Below are 17,926 nucleotides of genomic sequence, written 5' to 3' on the forward strand. Positions count from 1 at the left end.
CTTTTCTTCCTTTGACTTCAATCTTGACTTTGACTTTGACTTTCGAAAACACGGGGTGTTACAGCCTCCCCTAGTTGAGGGAATTTCGTCCCAAAATTAGGCTTTAGCCGTAACAAACAACTGCGGGTACTTCGCCTTCATGTCGCTTTCGAGTTCCCAAGTGAACTCTGCGCCTCGTTTGCCTTCCCATCGGATTTTCACAATAGGAATGCGCGAGCGTGTGAGCTGCTTGGTTTGGCAGTCCCTGATTTCGACAGGCTTCTCCACGAAGTGTAGTGTTTCGTTTATTTGAAGATCATTGAGAGGTACAATTAAATCATGCTCAGCCAGGCACTTTCAGAGGTTCGAAACATGGAAAGTCGGGTGGACGTTACTCAGTTCCTCCGGTAGTTCGAGTCTGTAGGCGACTTTTCCGATCGTTTCCAGAATCTTAAAAGGTCCAACATATCGAGGCGCTAGTTTCCCTTTCTTACCGAATCTGACCACACCCTTCTAAGGTGATACCTTTAGGTGTACGTAGTCGCTAACGTTAAATTCAAGGGGCTTGCGTCGTCTATCGGCGTAACTTTCCTGACGACTCCGTGCTTTCAGCAGATTGTCTCGAATTTGGAGAACTTTGTCAGTCGTTTCTTGTAATAGCTCAGGACCGGTTAATTGCTAGTGACCGATCTCGTGCCATACAATAGGCGATCGACATCGTCTTCCGTATAAAGCCTCAAATGGTGCCATTTGAATACTGGAATGATAACTGTTATTATACGAGAATTCGACTAACGACAGGTAAGCGTCCTAATTACCACCGAAATCTATGATACATGAACGGAGCATGTCTTCAAGGGTATGAATCTTTCTTTCAGTCTGACCGTCGGTTTAAGGATGGAATGCGGTACTCAGATTAAGCGTAGTACCGAGAGCCGCTTGAAACGTTTCCCACAGTCGCGAGGTAAACCGAGTATCACGGTCAGAGATGATGTCGCGAGGCGTCCCATGATTACAAATGATCTCATCGGTGTAGATTCGGGCTAATCGTTCTACCTTGTAGTCTTCCCGTATTGGTAGGAAATGAGCAGATTTGGTCAAACGGCCAACGGCAACCCAGATGTTGTCGTGACCTGGTGACGTACGCAGGAGTTTGGTTATGAAATCCATGGCTATACTCTCCCACTTCCATATAGGGATTGGGGGTTGTTCGAGTAAGCCAGGGGGTCTTTGGTGTTCGGCCTTCGAGCAAGTCAGGCATTTTCCAACGTAGAGAGCGACATCCCTTTTCATACCCGGCCACCAGTACTTATAGCGAAGGTCCTGGTACATTTTATCGGCACCGGGATGAATAGAATATCGGGATTTGTGGGCTTCGTCCATCAGAATCTGTCGCAAATCGTTCCGCTTAGGGATCCAAATTATGTCCAGATAGTGGAATATCCCATTCGACTTATTAACAAGCTGGGCTCCATCATGGTGGATTCTTTCTTTCTTCAAGGTGCGTTCGTTAAAACACGCATGCTGGGCTTCGCGGATGAGGGTTTCGAGATGATGCTGGGCGGGAACATTGGGAATGCTATGCAGATAGCTTCGTCGGCTTAGAGCGTCGGCAACGACATTTGCTTTGCCTGGATGATAACGGATCTCACAGTCGTAATCGTTGAGAAGTTCTACCCATCTGCGTTGACGCATATTAGATTCTTTCTGATCAAAGATACGTTGTAGGCTCCTATGATCGGTGAAGATCGTACACTTGGTACCATAAAGGTAATGTTGCCAAATTTTTAACGCAAAAACAACTGCGCCTAGCTCGAGGTCATGGGTTGTATAGTTCTTCTCGTGGATCTTGAGCTGACGAGATGCGTAAGCGATAACCTTGTCTTGTTGCATAAGAACACAACCAAGACCAAGGTTCGAGGCATCGCAATAGACGATGAAGTCGTCATTTCCGTCAGGTAAGGTAAGGACAGGAGCATTGTAGAGCATATGCTTGAGGGTTTGGAAAGCAGACTCTTGCTCAGTTCCCCAAACAAAATGCTTGTCTTTATGAGTGAGAGCGGTAAGCGGCACAACGATTTTTGAGAATCCTTCGATAAATCGACGATAGTAGCCCGCTAGTCCGAGAAAAGAACGGACTTCAGAGGGGTTCTTCGGTGTAACCCAACTTTTAACTGCTTCAATCTTCGTGGGATCAACATGAGTACCTTGACTATTGACAATGTGACCGAGGAATTGAACCTCCCCCAGCCAAAATTCGCACTTGGAGAACTCGGCATAGAGTCGATTCCCTTGGAGTAGCTCGAGAACCAAACGTAGATGTTGCGTGTGTTCGGTTTTCGATTTGGAATAGATCAGGATATCATCGATGAATACGATGAAGAAGCGGTCAAGAAATGGTTTACACACCCGATTCATCAGATCCATGAAACTCGCGGGTGCATTAGTTAAACCAAAAGGCATAACAACGAACTCATAGTGGCTGTATCTAGTGTGGAAAGCGGTTTTGGGTATATCCTCCTCTTGAATGCGTAGCTGGTAATAGCCTGAGCGTAGATCGATCTTCGAGAAACACGTAGCACCTTGTAGTTGATTAAACAAATCATCAATTCGAGGCAGGGGATAGCGATTCTTGATTGTCAACTTATTCACTTCCCGATAGTCGATGCACATCCTGAACGACCCATCCTTCTTTTTTGACGAAAAGGACTGGTGCGCCCCATGGATAGGTGCTCGGGCGAATGAAGCCTTTATCAAGTAATTCCTGGAGCTGACTCGAGAGTTCACGCATTTCGGACGGAGCGAGTCGATAAGGAGCTCTAGCAATAGGGTTGGCTCCAGGAATGAGGTCGATACGAAAGTCGATATCATGACTTGGCGGGAGTCCGGGAAGATCATCAGGGAATACCTGAGGAAATTCGCAGACAACAGGAACATCTTTCACTTAGGTCTCCCTTTTCTTTTCCTTCTCCGCTACTACAATGTTAGCCAAGAAAGCTCTGCATTCCTTGCGGAGATACTTGCTAGCTTGGACACATGACATGAGCTTGAGACCTTTCGAAGGAGTTTCACCATAAACACACAAAATATCACCATTAGTGAGCGCGAATCGAATCATCTTATCAAAGCACACAAATTCAGCATGGTTTTCACGAAGAAAGTCCATGCCTACTATGATGTCAAAACTTCCGAGCTGCATCGTAATGAGATCAATCGGAAAGATGTGATTGTTGAGTTCGAGAGTACAATCACGAAGAACAGAATTAACGGAGACGGTTCTTCCGGTGGTGACTTCGACATCGAACGTCAAGGATAGATGGGAGCGCTTACGATTAAGGAGCTTCTCGAATTCAAAGGACACAAAACAGTTATCGGCTCCAGTATCAAACAAACACGAAGCATAAATTCCGTTTACGAGAAACGTACCATTAACCACATTGTTTTCGGCTTGTGCATGGCGCGCGTTGATGTTGAACGTTCGGGCGCAGGCGGCTTGTTGCTGTTGCTGTTGCTGTTGAGGCTGTTGCTGTTGTTGTTGCTGAGGCTGCTGCTGCTGCTGGGGCTCTTGTTTCACAACCCTGTTCGGGCACATATTCGCAAAGTGGTTGGGATCACCACATGCGAAGGAGACTCTGGCGTTGACCGCGGGTGCCTGAGCCGCTTGCTGGCCTTGAGGGGCTGGGAGCGGAGCTTGATGAGCAGTGGCTTGCGCTGGTGCTTGACGGGGCCAGTACAGCAGTTTGCGGTGAAGTGGCCGTACATATTACAGTGAGCGCAAAAACGGCAAGCTAGACCCACGAGGTGATGATAAGTGCATGTCGGGCAGGCAGTGTCACACCCCCAAAATCCACACGCGGAGTACCACCGCTTGGAGGCGTGACATGACCAGGATCAAGCCATCAATCATATCGAATATAGTGTATAATAGTTAAAGTAGTTCATAGAACCCAAATCAAAACGATTGATGTTCAACCAAACTTTATTCAAGTAGCGGAAGCATTAATGTAAAAACCCAAACATAAGTATTAAGTGTGTAATGTCATAAATGTTTAACAAGCATTCACGAATCTTTGTCCACAACGACCTGCTCCTCCTTGTGCAAGCTCCATAAGTACCTAAGGTCCTGCAAGGCATGCAGCAGAGAGTCAACAACTAGTTGAGCGAGTTCACAGAAAGTAAGTTCGTTATAATAAATCGTATATTCATTTAGTGGGGGGTTTCCTTGTATGTATGTGATACTAGTGGGGGGTTTCCCATGATTATATTTATTACTAATGGGGGCTTCCCATGTTTATACTTACTAGACTAATTGCAACCATGTGTTCTTCTTAGCCCGAGAACAGGAGTACGTACTAGGTCACGTAGGATTTACGTGAGTGCCCTTCCCCGAGGACAGTGGTACGTGTGGAGTTTACGTAGGATTTACGTAAGTGTCCTTCCGACCCGGAAGACAGTAGTGGGTATGAGTTTACGTAGGTTTTACGTAAGTGTCCTCCCGACCCGGGAGACAATGGTAAATACTAGTTTACGTAGGTTTTACGTAAGTGTCCTGACTAACCTGAGGACGATGGTCTATAGTCTAGCAATAGCGTAAGTACGAGTAATTATCCAATTCAACTCTTCCAACCCAATTCCCAACCCGGGAATCCCATGCCTTGGCTGTGTGAACTCACCTTGGTTTGCTCGACAGATACACAAAAAGGTTTCTTGAACTAAGAGTGGTCAACCACGTCCTAACAGGGTTACCATACAAGTCAGGTTTTGACTCAAGTATTGCACGTAGGTTTACACATAACTATCAGGTTTCAAGCATGTATAGATCATGACAACAACAAACACGTGTATAACATACCTAAACTTGTGCGATTAAAATAAGCCCAAAAGTAATCGGCCCAACATGTTGTGCGATCCACAACATGTTGTGCGATCTGTAATGACCCGGCCCAACATATAAATAAGCCCAACATAAAGGGAGTCCAAACATATACGGCCCAATGAATGATGCACCTTGTGCGATCCGGGCAGGCTTGTGCGACCAGCCCTATTACCCAGCCCGATATATAAACATACGGCCCAAATAACAAATGAACAAACAATCTAGTGCGATCCAGTAACCCTTGCGCGACTGTGGGTGTCTTGCACGACTGGACTCCTTGTGCGACCCGGAGTCTTGTGCGAGTGGGCCTCTTGTGCGACCAAGAGGTCTTGTGCGATCAGTTTTAATTTCCGGATAACATGCAATCGGTTATAACATTTAACAGCTTCCAATATTACAACGATCAATCAACAGTTTCTTATTATCCCAACACCCTACAATCGATCAAACTAAGAAATCTAACATCTAATTCACATGAACCCTAAATGTAATCAAAACGTGTACGTTAATCATAATCATATCGTTTAGTCCGAACACATGAACATACAACCGGTTACATACGTTAAATCCTAAATCATTATGAAACAACAATCCAAGAACATTACATGCTAGTCGATTAACATCACCCTACTTATCCGATTGGCTAGAACATCCTCACATGGTTAACAATCCGAAAACATATAACATAACAGTAATTTAACAGGCATCATCAAACCAATTCTAGCTTATTATCGTGCAACACCATTTACAGAAACATCACATACGGTTCTTAGCTTATCATTACAAATACAACCCTAATCGGTTTAGTCTAAGCATGGAATCATATCATCGTTCAACAAGAAAATCAGTAACAACACACTAACTGTAAGATAGAGGGTGATCCGATTCGAGGAATGATCCGATTCGAGGAATGATCTTCGAGAGAAAGGGGATGCTTGCCGTCGGCTTAGAGAGAGAACTAGGGTTTTGTGTGTGTGAGGTGATTGCAACAAATGAGAGAACAAACCCCAATAATGGGTGTTTACACGTTTAAGAGAAGTGGGCCGACCCATACATGGGCTGCCCTATGTTCGAGTGTAACAAGTGTAAAGCCCGAATGGGCTTGTGCGATCGGGTCTATGTTGTGCGATCCGGTTCATGTAACACATATTCATGCACATAACATATCATGCATTCATTCTTTAAAAGCACATAACACATAACTTTCATATAATCATTCACTTTCATAGAATCACATATCATTCACATACGTTACATAACTCACAAGAATAGGTTCGAAATACGAGTTGTCACATTATCCCCAACTTAAAAGAAATTTCGTCCCGAAATTTGGTACGTACTCTTTGAGGAAGCTAGGTAGGTTGCGTCGTTTACTGGTTTTCCTGGGGTGTCACATCCTCCCCCCGTTGATCTGGAATTTCGTCCCGAAATTCCGCAGTAGTAGCTTCAGCCTCAGTAGTGGTTGTACTGTTCGCGAACAATTGGGGGTACTTCTCTTTCATCTGATCTTCGCGTTCCCAGGTGAACTCTGGGCCATGTTTGGAGTTCCAACGAACTCGGACAAGAGGGATTCTCTTGTGTTTGAGGACCTTAACCTCCCGGTCCGTGATTTCAACTGGTTCCTCGACGAAGTGCAACTGTTCGTCTATAGGGAGTTCCTTCAATGGAATTATGAGGGTCTCATCTGACAAGCATTTCTTTAGATTCGACACGTGAAAAACATTGTGAACTGCCCCGAGTTCATCTGGTAGGTTCAGTCTATAGGCTACTTTGCCTATTCTTTCTATGATCTCGAACGGTCCGACATACCGCGGATTGAGTTTGCCCCGTTTGCCAAAACGAACCACACCCTTCCAGGGTGAGACTTTAAGTAAAACCCGGTCCCCGACCTGAAATTCCAATGGCTTCCTACGCTTATCCGCGTAGCTTTTCTGACGGTCGCGAGCTGCCGCCATGCGTTGTCGTATTTGTGCAATCTTTTCCGTGGTGTCCACTATAAGTTCTGGACCCGTGATCTGACTATCCCCCACCTCTGCCCAACAGAGAGGTGACCGGCATTTACGCCCGTACAATGCCTCGAATGGAGCGGCTTGGATGCTGGTGTGATAACTGTTATTGTACGAGAACTCCACCAAAGGGAGATGCTTTTCCCAGCTATTGCCGAAATCAATAACACATGCCCGAAGCATGTCTTCTAGAGTTTGAATCGTGCGCTCAGACTGTCCATCCGTCTGAGGGTGATATGCTGTGCTCATGTCTAGCTGTGAGCCAAAAGCTTTGTGCATTGCTTGCCATAGTTCTGAAGTGAATCGTGCATCACGATCCGAAATGATAGAGGTGGTCACCCCGTGCCTTGAGACTACTTCCTTCAAGTATATGTCCGCTAGTGTAGAAAACTTGTCTGTTTCCTTGATTGCTAGTAAATGAGCAGACTTGGTGAGTCGATCCACGATCACCCAAATAGTATCGTTCCCACGCTGGGATCTAGGTAGGCTTGTAACAAAATCCATGGAAATTTCTTTCCATTTCCACTGTGGTATCCTTGGTTGCTGAAGTAAGCCTGCTGGTTTCTGATATTCTGCCTTGACTCTTGCACAGGTCAAGCACTTGCTGACATAGGTAGCGATGTGGGCCTTCATGCTAGGCCACCAATACGTAGTCTTGATGTCGTGGTACATCTTATCCGAACCAGGATGTACCGAGTAGTGAGACTTGTGTGCTTCATCCATCACAAGTTCTCGTAAGCCGCCATATAGTGGGACCCAAATACGCCCCGTTACATAGTAGGCGCCGTCTTCCTTTTGTTCTAGTCGTTGTCTTGAGCCGCGTAAGGCTTCAGCCCTGACGTTCTCTGGTTTCAATGCTTCTACCTGAGCATCTCGTATCTGTGCCGGAATACTGGATTGAATAGTGAGTTGTAAGGCTCGTACACGCCTAGGTGTAGTATCTTTTCGACTGAGAGCGTTAGCCACAACATTGGCTTTGCCTGGATGGTACTTGATGGCGCATTCATAATCGTTAAGCAGTTCAACCCATCGACATTGACGCATGTTTAATTCCTTCTGCTTGAAGATATGCTCGAGACTCCTGTGATCGGTGTAGATAGTGCACTTGGTACCGTACAGGTAGTGTCGCCATATCTTAAGCGCGAAAACAACAGCTCCCAGCTCTAAATCGTGCGTCGTGTAGTTCCGTTCGTGAACCTTGAGTTGGCGCGAAGCGTAAGCAATGACCTTGTCGCGCTGCATTAAAACACATCCAAGACCCTGGATGGATGCATCACAGTAAACCACGAAGTCGTCTGTGCCCTCTAGCAATGAGAGGATAGGTGCACTACAAAGTCTATCCTTTAAGTGCTGAAAAGCGGTTTCCTGAGTATTGCCCCAATGGTAGGTGACACCCTTCTGTGTCAGTAGTGTAAGCGACTGTGCAATCTTTGAGAAATCCTTGATGAACCGTCTGTAATATCCTGCCAAACCCAAGAATTGGCGGATTTCCGTTGGTGTACGCGGTGTAGGCCAGTTCCTGATCGAATCTACCTTGGATGGATCAACATGGATCCCATCCTTGTTTACTACGTGGCCTAGAAAGTGGACTTCGCGAAGCCAGAAGTCACATTTCAAAAGCTTGGCGTATAGCTGTTCTGACCGTAGAAGTTCCAAGATAAGCCATAAGTGCTGTTCATGTTCCTCCTGACTCTTGGAGTAGATCAGAATGTCGTCAATGAAAACAATCACAAACTTGTCTAGGTAGGGTTTGCACACCCTGTTCATAAGGTCCATAAATACGGCAGGCGCGTTCGTTAACCCGAACGGCATGACAAGAAACTCGTAGTGGTCGTAACGAGTTCTGAATGCTGTCTTGGAGACGTCCTCATCCCGGACTCTCAGCTGATGGTAACCTGACCTCAAGTCTATCTTGGAGTAGTTGCTCGACCCTTGTAATTGGTCGAATAAGTCGTCAATGCGTGGAAGAGGATAACGGTTCTTCACTGTCACCTTGTTAAGTTCCCGGTAGTCAATACACATACGGAAGGTACCATCCTTCTTTTTCACAAACAGTACTGGAGCTCCCCAAGGCGAAAAGCTAGGTCGAATAAAGCCCTTATCCAAGAGCTCTTGTAGTTGCGTAGAGAGTTCTTCCAACTCTGATGGAGCTAAGCGATACGGTGCACTTGCTATCGGTGCTGCTCCTGGTGCTAGCTCGATTTGAAACTCGACCTGGCGATGAGGCGGTAGACCAGGTAATTCCTCTGGAAACACTTGGGGAAAGTCGCGAACTATTGGAATGTCTTCCAACTTCTTTTCCTTCGCTGATGCATCAGTAACTAGTGCCAAAATGGCAGTGTGGCCCTTACGCAAACACTTCTGAGCCTTTAGAAAGGAGATGATGCCAACCACAGCACCACTCTTGTCGCCTTGAACTTCGAGAGGTTCCTGACCGGAACGAGGAATGCGAACAATCTTCTCTTTGCACAAGATCTCCGCGTGATGTTGAGATAACCAGTCCATACCAATGACGATGTCGAAACTACCCAAAACTATGGGGATGAGATCGATGAAGAAAGTCTGACCCGCGAGGATAAGATTACAACCCTGAACTATGTGCGTGGCCTCTAGACTCTTACCATTAGCTAACTCTATGACATGCTTAGTGTTCAGAAGTGTGGGTGTACGTTTTAACAGTTGGCTAACTTTCAAAGACATATAACTTGTATCCGCACCCGAATCAAATAAAACAATAACATAAAAGTCATCAAGAAGAAACTTACCCATAACTACGTTAGGATCGTTCCTTGCGTCACCCTGACCTAGCACGAAAGCTCGACCCCTAGCTTCATTGCCATTATTGTTCCCACCGTTGTTACCATTGCCCTGATTGTTATTGTTGCGATTCTGGTTCTGGTTCAATTGAGGGCAATCACGTTTGAAATGACCTTCAGCACCACACTGAAAACATCCTCGGTTTCCACGCTATGGCTGCTGCTGTTGTGGGTTTTGTGGAGCTGGTAGTTGCGGTTGCTGGTTCTGATTCGCAGGCCGTGGGCTCCTACAGTCTTTGGCCTCGTGACCCATCTTGAGACACCTTTGGCAACGACCCTTGTTGCACTGGCCGCTGTGATGTCTGTTGCAGTTGTGACACTTGGGGTGAAATCCTTGATATCTTCTCTGTCCGCGACTACCAGAAGATTGCTGACTAGGACTCTGGTAGTGGTCAGTCTTCTGTTGCTGAACTTGCGACTGAACTGTTGCTGAACCCTTACTAGAATCCCCATCCCACTTTCTTTTTTTTGTCACTGGGAGTAGTAGGAGTAGCGGCTGAAGTGGTAGCACTGATGCGTTTGGGCAACTTGTTCTGTTCCACCGCCTGATCCGTGAGGCGATGGGCAAGACGCTAGATTTCTTGGACGTTGTCGAGGTTAGCCGATGTCACATGGCTCTGAATCTCTGAGGCTAGACCCTTGATGTACAACTCGATGCGCTTGATTGGAGGGTCCACCATGGTTGGACACAAGATGGCCAGTTCGTTCGACCGTTTCGTATAAGCTTCAATTTCCGACCCCGTCATTTTCAGATGATAAAACTCATCTTCCAACTTGTGGATGTCATCACGCGTGCAGTATTCCCTCTTAATGAGTTCCTTAAAATCGTTCCAAGGGGTGGCGTTAGCAGCTGCCAACCCTAGAATCTGAACTTGCGCGTTCCACCAGGTTAGCGCAATCCCTTCCAACGTTCCAGTGGCGTACTTGACCCTGCGAGCCTCAGGGCATTCACATATCTCGAACACTGACTTGAGCTTCTCAAACCAATGGAGTAGTTCCACTGCTCCTTCTGTGCCACTGAATGTGCTTGGACGACAGTCCATGAAGTTCTTGAAAGTGCAGATAGGTTGCTGTGCGTGTTGACCTATTGTGTACGAATAGGACAAAGTTAAACACGAGAGTTGGTTTAGGAGTGTAGGATCTAATGATCCTAGTGTGTGCTATGACTACAGGATATACCTCCTGCTTGTGCGGCTGCAAGTGCCGCAGCAACTTGTTCGTTAATGAGAGCCGTCAACTGGGCTTGAGTCATGTTAACGCGTCCAGACATGATCTTCATAGTAAAAGTAGCATAAGTGAGAATGGTTCGCGAGTAGTGCGATGACAGAAGAGTGTAAGCACATAGGTATTCTCATGTAATAGGGTCATGTGTATCTAAGCATACTACGAGCAAAGTTCTATGTAATCTAGCAAGTAGGCAATATAAAGATAAACCATATTACCTAAAATGTTGAGTCTTGCACGTGGAGCGAAGCGTCGTTGTGGATCGTTGAGAGCACTGTTCTGGTTATAGTCTGGTTTTAATAAAAACGTTTTTCCCATATTAAGACCAAGTTCTCTATAACCAATGGCTCTGATACCAATCTGTCACACCCCCAAAATCCACATGCGGAGTACCACCGCTTGGAGGCGTGACATGACCAGGATCAAGCCATCAATCATATCGAATATAGTGTATAATAGTTAAAGTAGTTCATAGAACCCAAATCAAAACGATTGATGTTCAACCAAACTTTATTCAAGTAGCGGAAGCATTAATGTAAAAACCCAAACATAAGTATTAAGTGTGTAATGTCATAAATGTTTAACAAGAATTCACGAATCTTTTTCCACAACGACCTGCTCCTCCTTGTGCAAGCTCCATAAGTACCTAAGGTCCTGCAAGGCATGCAGCAGAGAGTCAACAACTAGTTGAGCGAGTTCACAGAAAGTAAGTTCGTTATAATAAATCGTATATTCATTTAGTGGGGGCTTCCCTTGTATGTATGTGATACTAGTGGGGGGTTTCCCATGATTATATTTATTACTAATGGGGGCTTCCCATGTTTATACTTACTAGACTAATTGCAGCCATGTGTTCTTCTTAGCCCAAGAACAGGAGTACGTACTAGGTCACGTAGGATTTACGTGAGTGCCCTTCCCCGAGGACAGTGGTACGTGTGGAGTTTACGTAGGATTTACGTAAGTGTCCTTCCGACCCAGAAGACAGTAGTGGGTATGAGTTTACGTAGGTTTTACGTAAGTGTCCTCCCGACCCGGGAGACAATGGTAAATACTAGTTTACGTAGGTTTTACGTAAGTGTCCTGACTAACCTGAGGACGATGGTCTATAGTCTAGCAATAGCGTAAGTACGAGTAATTATCCAATTCAACTCTTCCAACCCAATTCCCAACCCGGGAATCCCATGCCTTGGCTGTGTGAACTCACCTTGGTTTGCTCGACAGATACACAAAAAGGTTTCTTGAACTAAGAGTGGTCAACCACGTCCTAACAGGGTTACCATACAAGTCAGGTTTTGACTCAAGTATTGCACGTAGGTTTACACATAACTATCAGGTTTCAAGCATGTATAGATCATGACAACCACAAACACGTGTATAACATACCCAAACTTGTGCGATTAAAATAAGCCCAAAAGTAATCGGCCCAACATTTTGTGCGATCCACAACATGTTGTGCGATCCGTAATGACCCGGCCCAACATATAAATAAGCCCAACATAAAGGGAGTCCAAACATATACGGCCCAATGAATGATGCACCTTGTGCGATCCGGGCAGGCTTGTGCGACCAGCCCTATTACCCAGCCCGATATATAAACATACGGCCCAAATAACAAATGAACAAACAATCTAGTGCGATCCAGTAACCCTTGTGCGATTGTGGGTGTCTTGCACGACTGGACTCCTTGTGCGACCCGGAGTCTTGTGCGAGTGGGCCTCTTGTGCGACCAAGAGGTCTTGTGCGATCAGTTTTAATTTCCGAATAACATGCAATCGGTTACAACATTTAACAGCTTCCAATATTACAACGATCAATCTACAGTTTCTTATTATCCCAACACCCTACAATCGATCAAACTAAGAAATCTAACATCTAATTCACATGAACCCTAAATGTAATCAAAACGTGTACGTTAATCATAATCATATCGTTTAGTCCGAACACATGAACATACAACCGGTTACATACGTTAAATCCTAAATCATTATGAAACAACAATCCAAGAACATTACATGCTAGTCGATTAACATCACCCTACTTATCCGATTGGCTAGAACATCCTCACATGGTTAACAATCCGAAAACATATAACATAACAGCAATTTAACAGGCATCATCAAACCAATTCTAGCTTATTATCGTGCAACACCATTTACAAAAACATCACATACGGTTCTTAGCTTATCATCACAAATACAACCCTAATCGGTTTAGTCTAAGCATGGAATCATATCATCGTTCAACAAGAAAATCAGTAACAACACACTAACTGTAAGATAGAGGGTGATCCGATTCGAGGAATGATCTTCGAGAGAAAGGGGATGCTTGCCGTCGGCTTAGAGAGAGAACTAGGGTTTTGTGTGTGTGAGGTGATTGCAACAAATGAGAGAACAAACCCCAATAATGGGTGTTTACACGTTTAAGAGAAGTGGGCCGACCCATACATGGGCTGCCCTATGTTCGAGTGTAACAAGTGTAAAGCCCGAATGGGCTTGTGCGATCGGGTCTATGTTGTGCGATCCGGTTCATGTAACACATATTCATGCACATAACATATCATGCATTCATTCATTAAAAGCACATAACATATAACTTTCATATAATCATTCACTTTCATAGAATCACATATCATTCACATACGTTACATAACTCACAAGAATAGGTTCGAAATACGAGTTGTCACAGGCAGGGTGAGGGCCTGTGTATGCACGCTTTGCAGGCAGTGCATAGGTGATTGGAGCTGGAGTTGATCGGTGTTGTTGTTGTTGTTGAGCTGGTACCGCTTGAAGTGGAGCAGCGGTAGTGACAGCACAGTTCTTGTTGTTGGACCTGCTGTTGTTGTTCTTCCTCTTGCGGCAAGAGGACTTTGACGACTGAGATGCGGTGGCGGTGGTGTCGGCAGTTGGTGTGGCGATAGCTTGGTACAGGTTCTTTGAAGCTTTATCCCAAAAACCAGCTTTTACTCGCTTGACGTTGATTTCAGCGGCAAGCAAGTAAGTTTCTTCGATCGTTGCTGGCTTGGAAGCATGCACAAAATCTGCAACACAATCCGACAGAGCGCGGATGTACTTCTTGATCGTCATGTCGGTAGTCTTCACCTGGTCGGGACAGATAATGTTGAGCTGCTTGAAGCGAGCAGTGAGGGCAGCGTTGTCACCATCCTTTTGCTTGATGTGCCAGAATTCATCCTCCAGCTTTTGGCGCTCATGGGGAGGGCAGAACTCATCGAGCATAACGTTCTTCAACTCGTCCCATGACAGACCATAGGCTGCATTATTTCCACGTTTGTTCCTCTCGACCGTCCACCAGTCTAGAGCGCGGGACTGGAATACGCCGGTCGCGTTCAGTGTGCGGAGATTGTCAGGACATCCACTCTGACGCAAGGTGACTTCGATCGAGTTAAACCATTGAAACAAATCCGTAGGGCCTTTTTCTCCAGTGAACTCTTTCGGTCCGCATGCCTTGAACTGTTTGAAGCTGAAAGCAGCTTTGGGAGTTTCAGCTCTGGATTCCTCAGACGATTTGCTCATGTTCTCGTACAGTTCACTGACGACTTGGTGTACAACCTTTGCCATTTGCTTAGTAATCATGACAGCGAGGCGTTTGTCTGCTTGCTTTCGTCGAGTGTCTCGGGTAGCGCGAGATCCAGATGACGACATTGTTTGCAGCAGACATCACCACAGGACTCAACACGATATAATCGAATCTCACCTCACAATCCTATTACGACTAAAGCTTAGGAACACGTGTAATTACTTAACTACATAGTCACATATGCACATAATTACAGAAGCCCATAAGCACGGAAGCACATAAGCACGTAAGTCACAGAAACACAGAAGCACATAGTCCTCCTAAAAGCACACAGGAGCAAATAGAGCATTCTGACTGCTTCCTAATACATAATTTCTATCATTCCAAGCCTGCGCGCGTTCGAGAATAGCGATCGCGTATAACATAGCGAGTAGTATAGTATAAGCGTCAAATAGTATAGCAAATAATATGGCGTAAAGTCGTTCCTCATGTGATAGCGATTTGTTAACATTTTGAGATAGAGGTGCAGTGCAAGTCGTGTGCGTCGATCTAAAGCGAAAGGCGAAAAGCGATTAAATCACCAAAAATCGAGAACACATAAACAGATAAGTCATATAAAACACATAAAATTTACATAAAATCGACAAATATCAGAGTCGGCAGTAGCGATCTCAGAATCAAATCATGTAAAAATCGAGAAAATAGATTGTCTGCGGCTAGATAGACATCGACTATCCAAAGTGATCCGACTATTCACCAGGACTTTAGTCCACACTTTGGCCTTCGGGAATGTGCTCTCGCCTCGAATCTGGGCGATCGGCATGCATCCTTTCAGTTACAGTGCGAGTTCAAGTCGTTGGAGTCCGTCGAGGCTTTGGTGAGAGTTTTGTAAAACAAAATAGGGGACAGAACGAGTCATCAAGATTCGGGTTTCACCCCTATCTTAACAACTTTGTTCCTGTTTTTGATAAAAATAGAGACGAAAATTTGCGTTAAAGTATGGATTTCACTCCTGACTCAACGCAAATTCTTGTGTTTTATAGATAAATACAGATCAACAAACAATTTAATCGAGAGTTTGCGGTTTTTACACCTAATCTTGATCAAATTACTTGTTTATTTTCGAATAATTGTGCAGTAATAGTGTAGTGCAGGCGAGAATAGCGAGAATGGCAAACATGCTCGTACATAATCCCTACAGGATATGCACAAGTCGGTCTGTTGGTACCTAACTATAGACTAGGTCATTTCTAAGACATCGACCCGGACTAGGTCGAGTCTTGCCTAATTCCCTATAGTTATGGCTCTAATACCAATCTGTCACACCCCAACCGATGACGGAAACATCGGGGCGCGGCACTGAGCGAAACAGATTGTCCAGTAGTTTCCATAACAACTATATTTACCAAATATTTAAAGCAACACGTCCCATACCATGTCATATATGATAATACAATTATTACAGAAAAGATCTAGTCAAATTGTTCTGTTCCGATAACTCAGATTCTTATTACAGACATTTGTTTATTGTTGACCTAGGTCTTTCCTAGCTTTGGTTTCACAGCAAAGTAAGCAAATAAGCATCCAAAGCACCTGTCACATACGTTAAAGTAAAAGTCAATACACATAGTGTAAAGGTGAGCATACAAGTTTAATAGATATAATAGAGTTTGAAATCGATTACGCATAACCAGCACGTACACATTGTGAAATGAGGCATGTTAGTTATCGACATGAACCTATCGATACCAATGACTGCGGGTTGACTGCCCAAGGCAGTTCGCGATACATACTCACCTCTGTGAGCCATGTAACTAATTGTCCTTAACAACCCCTAAGTGAACAGATGCTGAGTCCAAACTATAGTACTATTGTTGCTAAGGCAGGTAGACAGCATTCCATGTGTAAACATAACAAACAAGCATTCATTAAGTCACGTATAACATGCGGTAACGGTTAGCGTTAAAAGTATTGCGTAGTGTGTTCGATGTGATTTAGAATAAGTAACATATGTAACACCCAAAAGTGCATAAAGCAAAAAAGGGATCGAGTATACTCACAGCGATTGGTGGATTGATGGGAGCGCTAGAGATTAAGGTTAGCCTGACTAGAACGATAGCATAATGATAAGTGACGCGTAAAACGATACAAGTGTTAGTGGGTCGAGCAGCGGTTCGATCGGATGGTAGTCCGATCGGACAGCGGGTCGTGAATAACAGTCTGCTCGGATGGTCATCTGATCGGATGGCCTTTCGAGTGGGTTGTTTCCTCCTTTGAGAAGGATGTGTTTGTGTATGATGGCTTGACTTTTGAAGTTTTTGTTGTAGTATTTAGAAAACATCGAAGCATCTCTACTTTTCAGGTCGGTCGATCGGACGAACGTTCGATTGGACGATAACCCGATTAGTTGGACACTTTAGTGAGAACAAGTTCACCGCAGTTTGTCGTTCGATCGGGTGGCAATCCGTTGGTATTGAACATGTTAAAAATTGTTTAAGTGTTGAAGTCTGGCCATTACATGGTTGAGTGGTAGTCCGATCGAATGGTAGTCTGATCGGTCAGTCCTTCATTCAACGTTCATCCTTCAAGATTTTGAAAACGAAAGTTAAGTGTGTCACACCCCGACCTCGTAGGACAACAAACCGTGGCGGAAACGTCGGGGAGTGTTGCAACAGAAGCTATTGTTTCACAACCATGGATACAAAATAGTTTTGTTTTATTGATTAAATTAAACATTTCATTGTCTTAACACATAGAACAAACAAGTTTTATATCGTCTATCATAGTTGTTATGTCACTAAGGCCTTGTCCAGATCCTAAGTGACGCATGCATCCTAGAAATCAATCAAGCATCAACACCTGAAACATATGTAAAAACTTAGTCAGCAAAGAAATGCTGGCGAGTACATAGGTTTTATAAGAGTGTCGGAATCATGGCTCGTTTATATGTTGCAGTACTTTATTAGACTACCAGAGTCAAAATACAAACCTTGTTTTGAAAAATGTATTGCAACATAGTTAACCAACTCAAATCAAGTTGATTATGGTTTGTAAAATCTCGTAGCCATGCTTCTTAACCCCAAAAATATTTGTTTTAGAAAAACCAACTTGTAAAACATCTTGTAAAAAAATTCGTAAAAAACTCGTGTAGTTTATATCCTTTAGAAAACATCGTTTGTGTGACATCGTTTCAAAATCGCTTACCCAAGTGAACTAAATAACGTCACGGTATGTAATATGATGAAAACACTTATATATAGGAAGTACCAGCGGCGTATCCACCATGCTTTCACCATATTACACCCGTCCCGTTATCTATACACTAACCGAAAACCAATCGTTTATCCAATTCGTTTAACTTGTTCAAATCGTTTTCAAATCGTTTCGAAATCGTTAACTTGTTTAAATCGTTTAAAATCATCCTCGTTTTAATTGTGAAAACTTATTTATGGTCGTCTCGCTAATAACATTCAAACCTTCGTGACTCGATC

The sequence above is a fragment of the Helianthus annuus genome, chromosome 14 (assembly GCF_002127325.2).
Source record: "Helianthus annuus cultivar XRQ/B chromosome 14, HanXRQr2.0-SUNRISE, whole genome shotgun sequence".
NCBI classification, from domain to species: domain Eukaryota; kingdom Viridiplantae; phylum Streptophyta; class Magnoliopsida; order Asterales; family Asteraceae; genus Helianthus; species Helianthus annuus.